The 15,410-nt window shown below is 45.6% G+C and overlaps 1 protein-coding gene across 2 annotated transcripts in view; it reads left to right on the top strand.

Annotated features, from left to right (window-relative positions):
• Positions 1-203: 203 nt before the first annotated feature.
• Positions 204-15,410, top strand: part of UFL1 (UFM1 specific ligase 1) — an 86,479-nt gene continuing 71,272 nt past the window's right edge. Inside the window, exon 1 of one of the 2 annotated variants that reach the window (XM_088472100.1) lies at positions 204-262. The gene's annotated coding sequence lies outside the window, so the exon portion shown is untranslated. The remainder of the gene's footprint in view (positions 263-15,410) is intronic. The other variant, XM_088472118.1, reaches the window with a different exon arrangement.

The raw sequence follows: 15,410 nt of genomic DNA on the forward strand, positions 1-15,410 counted from the left end.
TGATTGGTTGCTATGGGCAACATCTCTTCTAAAGCTCACTTCTAAAAACTCTTCTTTAGTAAATTTACCCATTAGCCGTTGCTAATCAGCTTAACAGCTTAGACAAGTAACACAAGAACTCAGCTGAACTGCAATACAGCAATCAAGAAGGAACTTGACACAGTGGTAATCAGTTTAGCAGCTGAAACATGTAACCCAGGGAATAGCATTGAGAGCTGTACTGCACGCTGGAACTCAGAGAGAGCTGCTACATATAACGCCGGTTAGTAACTTGACAAACTATAGATCCAGTCACAGAATATAAAAACTACAGGGAAAACTGAGACAGGGAAAGCTACTGGATCTAGTGCTGGGGAATAGTACAGGAGGAGACTCAGGGAACTAGGTAAATGAGAGAGCTGAATAAACACAGGAGTATAAACTGAGGCAAGACTTGAAGTAAAACAAAATAAGCCACTAGAAATCCAGACGTAGATATGCTCAGGAAGGCACCGGAGACGCCAGCTGGCTCGAATGTTATTTAAGAGGCAGATGCAGACTAGCTGTGGGATAAGCTGAAAAGTAACCTAGACCCTGGAACAAATACTGGCATCTTAGTCACAGGGCAATCTAAGTTGAACAGCCACTTCCTATTCCTGGAGTCAGACTAAATACCCCTGGGCAGCTGGTCATTGCATCAGAGGATTAGCTGAGTGACCACAGGGCTACCATTGGGAGAGATTAGTCAGGTGATATGGCCCAACATGGCTGCGCCCATGCCCACTACAACGGGAACCAGGACACACACACAGAAGCCCTAGCAGACCCCGGGGAGAATACTCAGTCAACAATCACCTACACTCCCAGCGACCTATGCCCAAGGACGCCGGCGCAGTGGTGAGTAGCAGCCGATCCAGGCCACATCCTAACATCTTCCTGTGACAGTGCTGTGTCTAAAACCACAGTGTGTGTACTCAGTACCATCTCATGTTACATTCTTCCTGTGACAAATACTGTGTCTAAAACCAGTGTTTGTATACTCAGTACCATCATCAAGTACCATCTCGTGATACCATCTTCTTGTGATTGTACCAAGTGACACAAAGGGGTGAGGATGTGGTAGAACAGCTTGTGGTTCCCCAGACATATACGAGAACTGTGTTGGACCTAGCGCATGGTCACATAATCGCAGGACACCTATGGGCTGAAAAGACCACTGAGAGGGTTTTGCAGTAGTTCTTATTTCCCGGGGTGTATAAAGATGTATCTAAATTTTGTTCTTTCTGCCCTGAGTGCCAGTATCATGCTCCTAGACCACATTTCAAGAGTCTCCTAGTGCCCATGCCTGTTATAGAGGTCCCCTTTGAACAGATAGCCATGGATTTGTTTGGGCCCTTGTTAAAGTCTGCTTGGGGACATCAATATATACTTGTAATATTGGATTATGCTACTCAATATCCTGAGGCAGTTTGCGTAATATGTCAACCAAGGGCATAGCTAGAGAGCTGGTGCATGTTTTTAGCAGGGTGGAAACACCAAAAGAAATTTTAACAGATCAAGGTACCCCCTTTATGTCTAGAATTATGAAGGAGTTATGCAAATTGTTTAAAGTTACTCACTTGAGAACTTCAGTTTACCTACTCAAACAGATGGGTTGGTAGAGAAATTCAACAAAACCTTAAAAAGTATGCTAAAAAAAGGTTGTTGACAAGGATGGGAAAAAAACTGGGATTACTTGTTGCCATATTTAATGATGTCCATTAGTGTTACGATTTACCTGGTACATAGGCCGAGTAAAGCTTTACAGAGGCACAGGGTGATTGGACCCAATAAAGGTTTAATGAGCATAGAGTAACACAGGCATAAAAGAACAAATAGAACACATGCAGTAAAACATAAAAGGTAGGATCCCAACAATTCAAGGAGTGTTAGTTAGCAACAGAGTGCATGAAACAAAAGGTCCTCAAAATAGAAACTAATTTGATGTGGCACGGGGTGAGCCGGTAGAAATGGCGATTGCGCCAGTGAAGACGTAGGAACTTGAGGGTCAATTGGTGTGGCACAGGCAGAGTCACGGCTAGTGAGCCATTGTGAAGTGGCGATTGCGCAGTGAGGACATAGGACCTTGAGGGTCAATTGGTGAGGCACAGGCCAAGTTGCGGCTAGTGAGCCGAATGAAGTAGCGATTGCGCCAGTGAAGACGTAGGACCTTGAGGGTCAATTGATGCGGCATGAGCCGATTCGCGGCTAGTGAGCCAAAGTGAAGTGGCGATTGTGCCAGTGAAGACATAGGACCTTGTGGGTCAATTGATGCGTTCACTAAGCATATGCAGAATGTGTACAAATGAAATGAGAGTAATAGCTGCAGCAGTAAAATGGGGTACAAACTTACAAAGTGAGTTTAGACTTGGTGAAGATACTGCTGGTATAAATATACATGCAGGATGTGCACAGATGAAATGAAATCAGCAACTGCAGCAGTAAGGTGGGATTTCAAACTTGCAACGTGAGTTGAGACTTAGTGAAGGTTCAGCTGGTATAATTAAACAAGCAGGTTTAGTAATAGTGTGTTATACTCACACACAAAACGTATGATGGATGTGTATAGCTGAATGAGAACAGCAGCAGCACGGTGTAGATCAGGCTCCAGAGGCCTTTCCAGGTAGCTAGCATGCCAGAATAATTCCACAGAGCCGGTAACTGAGGAAGCAGCACGCTGGAACCACAGAGTCACAACGCAGTCAGCTGGGATGTGGGAGGATTGAGCTATAGCCGGCAGGGTGGTGAGAGTCCAAAGCTTAGAAATAGGATCAACAACAAATCATGTGGAAGGGAAGTCCGGAAGCTACCTGGAATGCCTGGATCTTCTGAGGACCGGAGTAGAACCCACACAATTAGAGAAGTACCTCAGTCTTCCACAGGATTCTCTCCTTTTGATCTGTTGTATGGGAGACATCCCAGAGGGTTGCTAGATGTTTCTAAGGAGACATGGGAAGGACAGCCCAAACCCTATAAAAGTGTATTTGGACATGTGTCATAGATGCAAGATAGGATTGCGGCCGTGGTGCCCATTGTCAAAGAACTCTGTTAGAGCCGAAATCTCTCTGGGGCTTGCGGCCACGAGACCCTACCACAAGGGTCTCGTCGCAAGCCCGATGGTCGCGATGGTCTTGACCATCGCGACAATCATCATGGCCGCACAAAAAAAACCAAAACGCCCTGATTCAGAGCGAGCGCTCTTTCAGAGCGTCTGGCACTGAATCAGGGCCAGAGTGCTTATTTTGATACCCACAGTGGAAAGCAAGTTTTTGGCTAAATGGCAAGATCCATATGAGATCAGGGAGAAAGAGAATGAGGTTAATTATAAAGTACTGTATACCAACCATGCAAGAGGAAGCCTGAAAAAATTGACCATCTTAACCTAAGAAAACCCTGGAAGGATAGATTAGTCCTGTCAGCCGAATCTAGCCCGCCAGTAGCTTCAGTCCCTTTTGATTCCAGAAGTAAAAGTGTGCGAAACCCTGTCAGCTGCTCAAAAGAACGAGGCTAAGGAGTTCCTTATTAGGAACAGAGATTTGTTTTCAGCACTGCCCGGCAGGGCTGCCATCAGAAATGGTGGGGCCCGGAACTGACAAATTAGGCAGGGCCCCCCTCCCCCACGATATGGGGCAGAAGTGGGCGGAGCTGTGGATGTGGGTGGAGCTACTTTGGGGGTGAGAGACAGGGAGGGCTGGACCTATTGGGGCACAGATTAATCGTTCGTCAATTCTGTTATATTATTTGCTGTGCTGACATTTTTATTTGCATGTTTTTAATTTAATATATCTAAGCACAAGATGTATTGTGTGTGTATATATATATATATATATATAATCACACACATAAATATGTAGGTAAGTGCTGTTACATTACTTGCTGTGCTGACACCTACATGCTAGTTACGGCTCTGTTTGTGTGTGTATATATATATATAATGTATGTATGGGCATGGGGCCCCAGCAACTTTTCAACGTGCAACGGATAGAATTTTAAAACCCCACAGACAGTATGCAGCGGCCTATCTGGATGATGTGGTAATCCACAGTCCAGACTGGTAATCTCAGTACGAGTACAGGCAGTGCTGAACTCAACACCAAGAAATGTTGCCTAGCAATGGAAGAGGTTCAATACTTGGGGTTTACCATAGGAAGAGGCATGTTTAAGCCCCAGTTAAACAAAGTTGAAGCTATACAAAACTGTCCCAGTTCCGAAAACAAAAAAGTTAGAGCCTTTTAGGGATCACTGTGTATTACAGACGGTTTATCCCAAATTTTTCCACCACAGCAGTGCCACTAACAGATCTCACAAAAGGGAAAAAGTCTAATGTGGTGAAAAGGGGCCCTGAGGCTGAAAAAGCGTTTCAGGCATTGAAAGTGACTTTGTGTACACAACCAGTGTTGATAACACCAGACTTTTCTAAAGAGTATGTAGTTCAGATGGATGCCTCAGAGGTAGGGTTAGGAGCAGTGTTGTCCTAAAGCAGTGATAGGGAGGAGCACCTCAATGTTTATCTGAACAGAAAACAGAAAGTGACCATGAAAAAAGGTACACTATTGTTGACAAAGAGGCGTTAGACAACTTGAGGTATTACCTCTTGGGCAGATGGTTTAAGCTCATAACAGATCATGCCCCATTAAAATGGATGGCAGTAAAGAAAGGCCAAAATGCCAGGGTAACAAGTTAGCATTGTAGGAATTTACATTCACTGTGGAACATAGGCCTGGGTCCCAACTATCTGATGCATTGTCCTACATATTTTGTTTACAAGTGTTTCGCCCCAGGTCAAAACAGGGAAGGGGGATGTGTGAAAAGGTCACTGGCATAGTGGTGAAAGGCCGGTACATTTCTCCTATGTTCCTAACCTATGTGTTCTAAAAACCCCAGGAAAATGTCTGTGTTGATGTTAACAGCTTTGTGGGCTTTTTGACAAAGCTGGAAGATGAGAGAGAGGGCGGGCTCCATCCATTAGGCCCAGTACGGGTTTTGGAGCTTTTGGCCTCACAGGAGGTTAATTAGGAACTGCAGCTGTGTATGTGTGTTTTAAGGCTGTCAGGCTGATCATTTGGGAGTGACTGCCTCATTTCTCTGTGAGAGAAACAGGTTGCTGAAACCAGGTGAACTATGCCTGCTAAAATCTTTCTGTACTTTGTTTTATTAGTGAGCTAGGATTACTTCTGTGTTTAATTAGTGCCAGACGGCAAGGTTTTTATTTTTGTTTATTTTGTTTGCTGCGTAATAAAACTGGCTAAGGCCAGTTGCACCAGACCAATGGACTTTGTGTGATTTCTCAGCTGCTGCAGTGCCATCTACCCCAGGTGATGGTACCAGTTCCCCGACCCTGTTATAATATATAAGGGCACATTTGCACTTATACTAAGGCTGAATTGAAAAAAACTGAATTCCTGAGGGGGGTCATGGTGTTTAAGGGGCTACACCTCAAAGCTATTGCCGGTACAGAGCTGAAATTAAGCATGGACAGGTAGAACTGACATTCGGTGCTGCATGCCAAATTTCAGGGCAAAAAAAAAATGAGGATTTGGGAGTAGTCTAAAGTTTTTCATGACACTCTTAATTAGGACCACTTTTCTGATGTTCTCAAAGTGGGATTTTTAGGAAGGCATAACTCGGGGTAGAGTGCGAATTTAGACTTGGGGTTTGTATTATCAAGTAGCTCTTGTTCCAGGGTAGGTGCTTTTGGGGTACAGGTATTACCTCACAAATGCCCCATTATATAGATAGGGAGCTTCATCTTGTTGCGCAGCCTCAGTACATGCCTCCAGCAGAGGGTGTACTCACTGTGGCTTCACCTGGGTGCACCAAGATGACTGTCCTTCAGCAGCGCTAGCACGCGGCAATGGTAGCAGGCGTAGCAGTGGCGGGGACCCTGTGACGGTGTGTGAGTTAGCCAGGCGAGGACCCGGCGGCGGTGCGGCCATCAGAGTCGGTGTTGATTTCACCGGTGCGGGTATCAGCGGCATGACACAACGGCAGCGGGGGTAACAGGTGGCGGTACGGGCATCGGCAGCGGGCCTGGATCTGAGAGGATCCAGTTCCTGCCAGCCATTCGGCAGAGTTTGGCAGCGGAGCCCATTTTTGAAATTTGAAGATGGCTGCCGCGAGCCAATCATGGCTCGCGATGTCTTCGCAGAGTTCGGCAGTGCTACTGATTTAAAAAATGGTGCCTTTAGGGCCAATTTTTAAATAAAGATGGCCACCGCAAGCCAATCACACCAATCCCCCTGGATGCCTAATTGGAACGAAGAGGACCAGCAGAGGCTAGTCTGATTACCATTTAAGTGTAAACATTGTTATTTTTGCCTATCCTGGAAAATATATCCGCTGACTAAACAGGTCTGTTTATGAATGATGTATTTACATTAATTGATGCAGAAATCAGCTAATTCACAAGATTAAGGCAAATATTAGTAAGTCATTGTTTATCATCGCAATATGTGACAATAAGAAATTATACTTTACAGGGCTAAAATGTGAAGACTCTTAAGTAGAGCCCCTAGGACTTACAGAACAAAAACAGATAACTGTGTAAGATCAATGTAGAATATATTGGGGCTGATTCTGAGTGGATTGGCGGCCGCCTATCTGCGCCTTTATGCAAATGCGACTAAAAAGTCCTTCCCTGGTGTACATCCGTGCATATGAATGTGCAAGCACTGAAACACCCACAGTCAGCGTCGCACAATCAAAACTTGCACCTGCCCTGAGTATGGCGCCCTATCGATTGGATTAAGGTCAGGACTTTGACTTGGCCATTCCAAAACCTTAAATTTATATTTCTTTAACCATTCTTTAGTTGAATGACTTGTGTGCTTTAGGTCATTGTCTTGCTGCATGATCCCATGTTCTCTTGAGATGTAGCTCATGGACAGATGTCCTGACATTTTCCTTTAGAATATTCTGGCATAATACAGAATTCATAGTCCCATCAATGATGGCAAGTCGTCCTGGGCCAGATGCAGCAAAACAGGCCAAAACCATGGTACCACCACCACCACCATTTTCACAGATGGTATGAGGTTTTTATGCTGGAATGCAGTGTTCTCCTTTCTCCAAACATAATACTTCTCCTTTAAACCAAAAAGCTCTATTTTAGACTAATCTGTCCACAAAACTTTATTCCAATAGTCTTCTGGCTTGTCCAGGTGATCTTTAGCAAATTGCAGACATGCAGCAATGTACTTTTTGGAGAGGAGTGGCTTTCTCCTTGCAATCTTGCCATGCACACCCTTGTTGTTTAGCGTTCTCCTGATGGTGGACTCATAAACATTAACATTAGCTAATGTAAAAAAGGCCTTCAGTTGTTTCGAAGTTTCCTTGGGTTCCTTTGTGACCTTGCAAACTATTAGACACCATACTCTTGGCGTGATCTTTGTTGATCGACCATCCCTGGGGAGGGTAATAATGGTCTGGAATTTTATCCACTTGTAAACAATATGTCTGACTGTTGGTTTTTGGAGTCCAAACTCTTTAGAGATGGTTTTGTAACCTTTTCCAGCCTGATGAGCATCAACAACTCTTCTTCTGAGGTCCTCAGAAATCTCCTTTGTTCGTAACATGATACATTTCCACAAACATGTGTTGTGAACTACAGACTTTGATAGATCCCTGTTCTTTTACAAAGACAGGTTGTCTACTCACACCTGATTGTCATCCCATAGATTGAAAAAACCTGACTAATTTCACCTTCAAAATATCTGCCAAGTCTAAAGCAGTGTTCTCCCCAGAAGTGGGGGCTTTTGCAATGATAAAATGTTTTATATCCGGACCTTATAAGGATTTAAACTTGGGGCACTCTCCCCGGCCCCAATACGCTGCATCCCCGTACAGCCTACTGCCAGGCATTCCCTCCAGCCCAGTGGTCAATGTGGGAATTTTATAGTGGGGGAATGGAAAATGTAAGGTCATAATTATGCATGCGTTGGAAAAAGGGGTATGACCACTCAGATGGGGTATGTCCTTAAGACGCGCTACCTTTTCATCAGTGCAGTGTACCACACCGTAGTACCCCTTATACACATTATGCCATGCAGTAGTAGTGCCTCTTATACATTATGCCACACAGTAATGCCCCTTACACATTATCCCACACCCAGTAACTTACACATAATGCATATTGAATTCCCCCCATATGATTCGTATAAATAAAACCACAGGAATAAAGGCCATGACAGGAATAAACACACACACGCACACACACACACACACACACACACGCCCCCATTGGAATACATACAAACATAGGTCCCCACTGGAAAACACACACACAAACCCCCAGGCACCCTGGATGTATTACTCACCAGATGCATCTGTAAACAGTCAGTAGAGCTACATAGATGTGTTTCAGGTAGGAAGGCTGTCTGCTAAGATGGTGTCTGTGGGTGGCAGAGGGTAGTGTTGAGGAAGTCACAGAAGGAGTAGAGATGACCATCAATAATCCGCAACCCCCAGGGAGCCAGAAGCAGCAGCAGTCAAGTGAGGAGCAAGGAAGGATAGGCACATAGGGAGATGTGGTTGCGAGCAGGGACCGGAGTTCCACCTAGTGGCAACCCACACTCCGGTGGGAGCCAGGATCAGCAGCTGTCAAGTAAGGAGGGGGAAAGCAGGGACTGCAGTTCTGACCATCTGTAATCTGCCATCCCGAGGGAGCCAGGAGCAGTATCAGCAGTCATTTGAGGGGGAGGAGAGGCACAGAGAGTGTGGACAAGGAGGTGAGTCTGGAGACCAGATCGGTGACAGGAAAGTCATCCAGCAGCAAACCAAGAGCAGCAGCAGTTCAGGGCCATCCAGCCTCCAGCACTGAGAGCAACAGAACTTTCGGTGGGGTTCAGTATACAGGCGAGCAGCGCTGCAAGGCATTTGTGAGTCACACATGCAGTGTTAAAGCCACTCCACATTGTACAGTCGCTCACTGTACAGACACAGCAAATCCCTGGTCAACAAAGACACGTTTGAGGGTGACCGGGCAACAGGGGACACGGGGCATTGCTGCGGGGGGAAGTGCCGGGCGATAGCCTGTTTCTGCCGGGGGATGGGCCCGCAAATAACAGCCTGGGGAGAAGACTGCTAAAGGTTCACATACTTTTGCCACTCACAGATATGTGATATTGGTTCATTTTCCTAATAAAAAAAAAAAATGAGCATGTCTAATTTTTTTGTCTCATTTGTTTGATTTGGTTCTCTTTATCTAATTTAGGACTTGTGTGACAATCTGAGGTAGTTTTAGGCCAAATTTCAGCAGAAACATAGAAAATTCTAAAGGGTTCACAAACTTTCAAGCATCACTGTACATCCATTTGTGCAGTGCAAAAGCCAGAGCAGCCTACACATCCTAATCATGTTCAATCACATCACTGTAACTAATATCTGAATAAACAGATACCAAAGACACATGACCATTGATTGTGAGAAAATATTGTCCTCTATCCATTAATGGCAGAAAACATTGCTAATCATCTTCAACTGATGCTTGTGTTCCCTACTGAAAACTAAGCTGACTGCCAGCAGGAGGTACTGTAGGAGGCTATTTTTTACAGCCCACAGCCTGATAGAGGAGGAGGAGGGGGAAGTGGCAGCCTGACTCTAAGCCAGAACCTATCAGACACTGAAGCAAGACTTCCACGGCAGGACCTGCCAAGCTAACATTTGTCTTGTTAGCAAATGGTGGCACTCGTCTGGTGGCATCAAGGCTCCCACCATCCTGGCGAGCCTTGATGCCACCAGACGAGTGCTTCCTTTGGTGGCATCAAGGCTCGCCAGGATGGTGGAAAGTCCTCTTAGTCAAAGCGGGACAGTAGGCTGGTTGCCGTGTATTTTTTTTTAAAACATTGGTATAAAACCATCAATGGTGCGAAACGGTCAGCCTGTCAATGGATTCAAAACCTTCAGACAGTGGCTTAAAAAAACCACACCATTGATGGCCAGGCTGGACTAAGCTATCTTAACCAACAATCTCTCTCTCAACACCAATACATCACAGGATTTAGGAAATATTTCTACTATAATGCATGATGGTAGCATTACAGAACTGTAAATAAAGATCAAATTCACTGTATCATGCAGAAAAGAGATATCTATACCTCACTCCCTTGCTTGATTTTAGGGATGGACATTAAAATGTTGCTGGAGGTTCACTTCGTGTATGAGAGATTATGCACTTAAATCTCACCCATTAATAACTAGCGTCCTTATATCAAACCCCAAATACCCACACACTACATATTCGCACATAAGGTTCCATAAGCATCAAAATGTATGATTCAAGTTGGTTAAGTTAGTTTAAATGCTAAGAAATAGAGGTTTTTGATATCTAAGGTATTATATATGATAAGCAAGGTATGTTTGATCTCGTTCTGATGCCTACGCTTTTTACAGAATCCCGGTGTTATCGGTGGAGAGATCGCATCATGCAAACTCAAGTTATGGATCGCAGAACTTATAAGCAACAAAAATGTTTTAGTTGATGGAATGTTACAGTAGGCGTTACCAGAAAGACCACGGCTGTTAGAGGCAGGAAAAGTCTATTTGAAACAACCTGTTAAATGTGTCATTACATATGCTCCTCCTCTGGGAACCAATGAGATCAGCAGGAAGATTCCCCTTTGTCCTGTTTCAGTCTGGGGGGGGGAATAAATACATGTGTCCAAACACTGGTTTGGTAGTTCATGCTGAATTTTGGGTGAGCTGAGGATATCTAGCGAGAAGTCTATCTCTGGATCCAGAGGCGCAGCGTATGTATAACCGTACTTGGTCTGTATTATTTCCTTTTACGCCTAAATTATGTATGTATAGATTGCGTGTAACTGACTGTACTTTTACCTGAATAATACTTGTGCATTGGAACCACAAGATTCCACTCCTGTCTTTATTTGCGGTCATACTGCGTACGCAATTAGCGTTGTCTTAGAGGTTTTTAGGCAGGGTTTTGTCTTAGAGGTTCTAGGCAGGTGAATCTTAGAGGTTTATAGGAAGGAATATATTAAAAGGTTTATTTACGATTTAACAATGTGTTGTGTATTTCTGTGTTCTACAAATACACTAGAATGATATGCGTGAAAAAAGTATGCGTGAAGAATCTGTTTATTGAGTATAAAACTCAGACCTATATCACACTACGGGCCTGATTCAGAGCTGCTTGCTCTGAATCTGGGTGTTTTTTTTTTTTTTTTTTGTCTCCAGACGCTCGCAAAGCTGTGGGTGCCCACCCACAACTTGTGCGAGCCGACTGGAGACCGCCGCGATTATCGTGACCATCGAGTTTTCGACGAGACCCAGGGATAGGGTCTAGCCTACGCAGCCCCAATAAGGTAACACCGCGACCACCTGATCCGACCAGCAGGCCCCCGCCGAGAGTTGATGTCCAATGGTATAGCCAGACCAAGCAACGCCGTTGGCTGCACCTCAAACAAGGGGCGCCAGCACAGCCTGAAGTTCAACAGGACCACACTAAAGGACATCACAGAACCGTAAGTTGAGGTAACAGTGTTGTCGCTGAATCAACAACCTCCCCCCCCTTATATATATTTTTTTCTGGACTATTTTTACCCCTTATGGTACGCAGCCCTCTAAACTCAGTACTGTATAAAGATGGTAACCAATAAGTAGGGCGGGACGCCGCTCTCTTATAATAATGAGACCTGGCAACACATCACTAAGGAAGTTGTATACCCTTACATGTGGCTATTAGTCAAGAACTCAAAGGCAGACAGACTTATACCCCACCTTGATTAATATGTTATGTTTTATATATGCAAATGTACTACAATTATAACTGTTATTAATACTGTGCAACATTAATAACTCTGCTATCCCTGTATGTAATTAATAACCTAGAAGCCCTGTCATACATTGTTTACCATATATGATTGTTTAAACAACTGTACATATAGGGAGGTATTCAATTTTAGTGAAAAGTCTGGGCTGGACTTTTAGCTCCACAGCGGAGGTTTTGACAGGGATAAAGTATCAGGCGTGTGCCCCTTATCCCCGTATTCAATTTCCATGGATGCAAAAATGGGACCCAGCAAAACTGGAAGCGGTGAAAAAATGTGGCAATTTTCAGGAAATCATCCTTGGACCCCCCCCTAAAGATGTCCAGACATGGGGGATCACTATGGGTAAGGAAGTCGGGTTTTAAAATAGCCGCGGCAGGTGCATAAATGCGGCTTTGAAGAAGGTGATGCAGAAAAGCATTTGCCAATTTTTTGAGGGAAAAATAACTATGCCCATCACATTTATGTGGGGTACTTGAAAATGGCTGCAAGCATATTTTTAAGTCCCTAAAATGATTTTTAAAAATTCTTCAAAAATGCACCTACCGCTATCACCCAAATTCAAGAAAACACCTGCCGCATACTTTGGACCCCTCTGGATTTAATTTAGCTATTTTAGAAGTGTGTTCCCTATTTTTTTTTTTAACCCCAAAATGTTAATTTTTTTTGGGGTGTCCCGATTTTTCTTCTAACACATTAATTTTTGGGGACATTCCCAGGGGTGCAGGCTATTTTTTTTTTTTTAAGCCTGCGCCCCTAAACCCCAATTCTGCACTTTTTTCGCCACCTATTCTGTGGTGAAAAGTTATCCCCATTTTTTTACAAAGATTTTTCGCACCAGCGAAAAGTCTTTGTAAATGAATGCGGGGATAATTAAAATAGGCGAAAATTACGTCATCGGCATTGTGGTTCGCATTGTGCGCATGCATCACAGTGCGCGTGTGCGAACCACTCCAAAAGATCGGGAAGCGATTGCTCGCCCACCATAGACAGCCCAGCTGCATGAGTGACAGGGGAAACAGTTTATGGGTGGTAACAGGGGCAGGCCACTAGAAACGGGGGAGTAGAGGTGCGAACGCAGGCGTGTCTGCGCGTCTTAACGGCATTTCAGAGGCGTGCATAATAAACTGGCAGCGTCTTAGTACACGTCACCTGGCAGGGTAAAGTCAACCGCAAGCGCTGTGATCACTTCCAATGGTACCTGATGTACCGATGGTTGCATACACTTCCTGGAGATGACGTTGCAAGTGGGCATCTTAAGACAGGCTGGTGGGCGTCTGCATACACAAAGGGAGCGCACGCCAAGACATAATGGGCGTGCTTATGCCTTGCAGTCGCCTGCCTTCCTGGGTGTGTTCCGAATTTGCATACCTGAGAACGAGCAAACGCTTCTTAGAGTCCGGGTCTGAATCAGGCCCTCTGTGTGAAGCGGTTTATGACCTAGAAACAGATTGCTGGAACACTCTCCATATTCGCCTGTGACTTGCAAATTTTACTTTATGGAAAATAATGATCAGTTATTGAGGTAAAGGAGAAAATGATGGAGCTGGTGAGACTGCTGACATATATTGATGCTACAGCACAGCTTTGACCAATGGAATATAAGAATGCAGAGGTGTGTGGATGCAGAAGGGAAGTTCACAGAAGGGGAATGGAATAAAAATTTACTTAATATAAGTAACCATAAATTATAGCATCAGTCTTGTTATTTAATAGCCACAGGTCGTATGTCAGACAATCGCAATGTTGACAATCATCATGTCAACATAGACATAATGTCGACATTGAACATGTTGGCATGTTCATAATGTCGGCAAAGACCATGTCGACATTCAGCATGTCAATGCTGGTGTAATTGTTAGGGAACGGGTATATCTCTAGAGGATTAGTCCCAGGACAGCCTTGAGTGCTGGAACACTTGGCTAGTTGTGGCCATTATTGCCTTGAGGGCTGGTAAGCCTTGGTGAGAAGCAGCCTCTGGGCTGTGTAACAAAATGCGGCCTTTGGCCGTGTAGCAGCCTTGAGGGCTGGTATGCCTTGGCTAGATGTAGTCTGTGTGCCATAGGACAAGATGAGGCCTTTGGGCCGTGCAGCAGATGTACCGCTGGGTTGACACAGGCGTTAGTATGCTGGATTGCGTTCTTAGGACGCTGGGTTGTGACCTGTGCGCCGGGTTGACACAAGCAGCTGATGCTGGAGTGGGCCTGTGCCACTGGGTTGACATAGGCAGCTGATGCTGGAGTGCGGCCTGTGCCGCCTGGATAACACAAACGGCAGAGGACTGGTATGCGGACCGTGCCGCCTAGATGACACAAACGGCAGGTAGATGGTATGCGAACCGTGCCGCCTAGATGACACATTAGTTCCACCAGGATAGCGAAAAAATTATATAGAAGAAAGATTGGCAAAGGCCGAGATGAAATCTATTTTTGATTTAGGGACATTAGAACCCGAAGGACTTAGGCCCAGATTCAGAGCCGGAAGCTCTGAAAGAGCGCTCACTCTGAATCAGGGTTTTTTGTTTTATTTTTGTGCGGCCTCCTGGCCGCTCGCATTCTCGTGGCCGCAAGCCCCAGAGAGATTTCGGCTAATGCGAGCGGCCAGGATGATGGTCGCGATGGTCAAGACCATCGCGACCATCGGGCTTGCGACGAGACCCTTGTGGTAGGGTCTCGTGGCCGCAAGCCCCAGAGCTGAAAGCTCTCCCATTGACAGAGCCGAAAGCTCTCCCATTGACATCACTTGTGATGTCAGTGGTGCCGCCCCCAGACAGTGGGCGTTCCCATGGGAACGCCTCCGTCTGGGCAGACACACACCCCCGGCCCGCCCACCAAAGGGGGTGTGCTGTCACTCAAGATCGACAGCACGCCTCCTTTGGTGCGAGACGCGGAGCGACTGATTGCCCGTCACTATCGGGTCTCGCGGAAGCGCTCTGGGCCACCATCGACCCTGTTGCGAGCGGTCAGCGCTTGCGACCGGGTCTGAATCAGGTCCTTAGGCCCTGATTCAGAGCCGGACGCTAAGAGCACTCGCCCTGAATCAGGGTTTTTTATTTGTTTTTTGTGCGGCCTCCTGGCCGCTCGCATAGCTGTGGGTCTCGTGGCCGCAAGCCCCAGAGAGATTTCGGCTCTAACAGAGATGGAATCTCTCCACTGCCGCTCCCAAACGGCAGGCGTTCACATGGGAATGCCTCCGTTTGGGCAGCCACCCCCCCTGGCCCGCCCACTCAACATCGACAGCTCTCCCCCTTTGGTGCGAGACCCGGAGCGACGGATTGCCCGTCGCTAGCCAGGTCTCACGCATGCACACGAAGGAGCCAGCTCCGTCGTGCGCATGCTCTGTGGGCCACCATCGTCCTTTCATCAGGTTTTACACTTCTAACAATGTAATAAGATTGTTTGTAATGTTATTTACTTTTTAGTCAGTTTTTCCACCCATTAGGTTTAGTCTCCACCCCCACCAATCAGACAGCTCCTTAAGGTATATAAGACAGAACTAGGGGGATTTATATATGGCTTGACAAAGACCTTTTATGGTCGAAACATGTTGGCTTTTGGAGACCTAATACATGAACTGATTTATGTGACCACTTGGTCTTTCCTTTAT

Source organism: Taudactylus pleione, unplaced genomic scaffold (genome assembly GCF_031769625.1).
Source record: "Taudactylus pleione unplaced genomic scaffold, aTauple2 ptg000015l, whole genome shotgun sequence".
Lineage (NCBI taxonomy): Eukaryota > Metazoa > Chordata > Amphibia > Anura > Myobatrachidae > Taudactylus > Taudactylus pleione.